Source organism: Suricata suricatta, chromosome 11, assembly GCF_006229205.1.
Source record: "Suricata suricatta isolate VVHF042 chromosome 11, meerkat_22Aug2017_6uvM2_HiC, whole genome shotgun sequence".
Lineage (NCBI taxonomy): Eukaryota > Metazoa > Chordata > Mammalia > Carnivora > Herpestidae > Suricata > Suricata suricatta.
Window position 1 is genome coordinate 19879347 of NC_043710.1, and position 3987 is coordinate 19883333.

The following is a 3987-nucleotide window of genomic DNA, read 5'->3' on the forward strand; positions in this document are numbered from 1 at the left end:
TATATATATATATATATATATATATATATATATATACCACATCTTCTTGATCCATTCATCAGGTGATGGACATTTAGGCTCTTTCCATGATTTAGCTATTGTAGAAAGTGCCGCTATGAATATTGTGGTACATGTACTCCTATGTATCTGCATTTCTGTACCTTTTGGGTAGATCCTCAGCAGTGCTATTGCTGGGTCATAGGGGAGTTCTACTGATAGTTTTTTGAGGAACCTCCACTCTGTTTTCCAGAGCGGCTGCACCAGTTTACATTCCCACCAACAGTGTGGGAGGGTGCCTGTCTCTCCACATCCTCGCCAGCATCTATAGTGTCTTGATTTGTTCATTTTAGCCACTCTGACAGGTGTGAGGTGGTATCTCAGCGTGGTTTTGATTTGTATTTCCCTGATGATGAGTGACACTGAGTATTGTTTATTGTGCCTGTTGGCCATCGGGATGTCCTCTTGGGATAAGTATCTGTTCATATCTTCTGCCCATTTCTTCACTGGATTATTCGTTTTTCAGGTATGGGGTTTAGTAAGTTCCTTGTAGATTTTGGATACTAGCCATTTATCTGATATGCCATTGGCCACTATCTTTTCCCATTTTGTCAGTTGCCTATTAGTTTTTTTTTATTGTTTCCTTTGCATTGCAGAAGCTTTTTATCTTGATGAGGTCCCAATAATTCATTTTTGTTCTTGATTCCCTTGCCTTTGGGGATGTGTTGAGGAGGAAATTGTTGCGATTGAGTTGAAGGAGACTGTTTCCTGCTTTCTCCTCCAGGATTTTGATGATTTTCTGTCTCACATTCAGGTCTTTTATCCATTTTGAGTTTATTTTTGTGAATGGTGTAAGAAAGTGATCTAGTTTTGTTCTTCTGCATGTTGCTGTCCAGTTCTCCCAGCACCATTTGTTAAAGAAGCTGTCTTTTTTCCATTGGATACTCTTTCCTGTTTTGTCAAAGATTAATTGGCCACACACCTGTGGGTCCAGTTCTGGGCTCTCTATTCTATTCCACTGGTCCATGTGTCAGTTTTTGTGCCAATACCATACTGTCTTGATGATGACAGCTTTGTAGTAGAGGCTAAAGTCTGGGATTGTGATGCCTCCCGTTTTGGTTTTCTTCTTCAATATTACTTTGGCTATTTGGGTTTTTTTGTGGTTCCATACGAATTTTCAGATAGTTTGTTCTAGCTTTGAGAAGAATGCTGGTGCAAGTTTGATGGGGATTGCATTGAATGTGCAGATTGCTTTGGGTAATAATGACATTTTAACAATGTTTATTCTTCCGACCCATGAGCATGGAATGTTTTTTCATTTCTTTGTGTCTTCTTCAATTTTCTTCATAACTATTCTATAGTTTTCAGCATACAGGTCTTTTACATCTTTGGTTAGGTTTATTCCTAGGTATTTAATGGTTTTTCGTGCAATTGTGAATGGGATCAGTCTTTTGCTTTCTCTTTCTGTTGCTTCATTTTTGGTGTATAAGAATGCAACCGATTTCTGTACATTGATTTTGTACCTTGCAACTTTACTGAATTCATTGATCAGTTCTAGAAGGCTTTTGGTGGAGTCTGTTGGGTTTTCCATGTAGAGTATCATGTCATCTGTGAAAAGTGAAAGTTTAACTTCTTCCTTGCCAATTGTAATGCCTGTTATTTCCCTTTGTTGCCTGATTGCTGATGCTAGGACTTCCAACACTATGTTAAACAACAGTGGTGAGAGTGGACATCCCTGCCGTGTCCCTGATTTCAGGGGGAAAGCTCTCAGTTTTTCCCCATTGAAGATGATATTAGCTGTGGGCTTTTCATAAATGGCTTTTATGATGTTTAAGTAAGTTCCTTCTATCCCGAATTTCTCGAGGGTTTTTATTAAGAAGGGATGTTGTATTTTGTCAAATACTTTTTCTGCATCTATCAACAGAATCATATGGTTTTTTTCTTTTCTTTTGTTAATATGATGTATCACATTGATGGATTTGTGAATATTGAACCAGCCTTGTAACTCAGGAATAAATCACTCTTGATCATAATGGATAATTCTTTTTATATGCTGTTGAATTCGATTTGCTAGTATCTTCTTGAATATTTTTGCGTCTGTATTCATTAAGGATATTGCTCTTTAGTTCTCTTTTTTTGTTGGGTCTCTGTCTGGCTTAGGAATCAAAGTGATATGTGCTTCATAGAATGAATCCAGAAGTCTTCCTTCCATTTCTATTTTTTGAAATAACTTGAGAAGAACCAGTGTTAACTGCTTTAAATGTCTGGTAGAATTCCCCTGGAAATCCATCCGGCCCTGGGCTTTTATTCATTGGGAGATTTTTGATAACTGATTCAATTTATTCACTGGTTATGGGTCTGTTCAGATTTTCTATCTCTTCCCATTTGAATTTCGGTAGTGCATGTGCCTTTAGGAATTTTTCCATTTTTTCTAGATTTTCCAGTTTGTTGGCATATAATTTTTCATAGTAATCTCTGAAGGTTGCTTGTATATCTGAGAGATCTGTTGTAATAGATCCATTTTCCTTCATGATTTTGTCTATTTGAGTGTACTTTCTTTTCTTTTTGAGGAGCCTAGCTAGAGGTTTATCAATTTTGTTTATTTTTTCAAAAAACCAAATCTTGGTTTCATTGATATGTTTAATTGTTTTTGTGCATTCTATCTTGCTTAATTCTGCCCTGATCTTTATTATTTCTCTTCTTTTGCTGGGTTTGGGGTGGTCTTGCTGCTCCTTTTCTAGTTTCCTTAGGTGCTCTGTTAGGTTTTGAGTTTGCGCCTTTTCTAGTTTGTTGAAATAGGCCTGGATTGCAATGAACTTTCCTCTTATGGCTGCCTTTGCTCCAAGTCAATAATTTGATTGGGAATACAACAAATATTATAATGTTTGGGGTTTTCCTTGATTATATGACTAATGCATATTCACTATTGATAATTTGGAAATATGAAGAGGAATATAAAAATCACCAATAATTTTATCACCTCTCTAATAATAGTTCCTAAAGAACATTGGAATTTTATTTTATGTTTAGTCTTAGCTACAATGAACTAAATAACGATTTGATCTTTGATCATTTCTTTCTTAGCCTAAAACTATTCTCCTTGTATATCTTTCCAACAGTGCCAAGATTAAATTTGCAGCAACAACTTGCTTGTCTCTAGGTGTTGGAATACTTAGTCTCAACAAGTTATGACCATTCCTTTCTCCAGTTTCTTAGTCTCCTTTGTGACTGGCATTGGCCAAGTGACCTAAATCAGACCAATTAGCAAACAGGCAGGGATGGAGATGTGATTCTGGAAGAGGTTTTCCTTTTCTGATAAAAGCCACTTGATGTATACAACAAATGCAATTTCTCCATTTTCCTGTCTTTAACTGAGTGTCTGGAATTGCCCCAGTTGCCTAGAGTGGATGAAGTGACAAACAGAGGAAAGGGCAAAAGCATTTCAGAAATCCAACTGTGACAACTTTGGGCTCCTGAACTGAAGCTGAAAGCTTCCTGCCTCTGGAATTCTTTTTAGGAGAAAAGAAAAATATCTTGTGCATTTAATCCACTCTTGATAAAATATTCCTACCTGATATGCTGAGCCTCCCTTGTTGCCTGCTTTTCCTTTTGTAGCCTGAACTCCAGTGGCACTGAGCTACACTTTTTTGTACTTTCCTGCTTTTGCTTACATTGGCCTTTCAGACTAGGATGTGCTTTTTCTTCTTGATTACTTAGCTTTCAGAAGAAGATAAAGTATCATTTTCTACATAACTATTTTGACTCTTCATTCAATCCTGTCCCAGTAGGATTAGAAATGGTTTTCCTTTTGGTTTTTTTATCGTACCTTGTCTATTTCTCTATCACAGTGCCTGCTGCACTCACATTTATATCTGCATCTCCACATTTTTTTAGCACAGTGTTTCTCAACTTTTTTCTTTAATTACTGCCTTCTTTAGAAGCCTTTGGGGATGGGTTTCCCTCCCTAATTTTCTCCATCCCCTGTGAAAT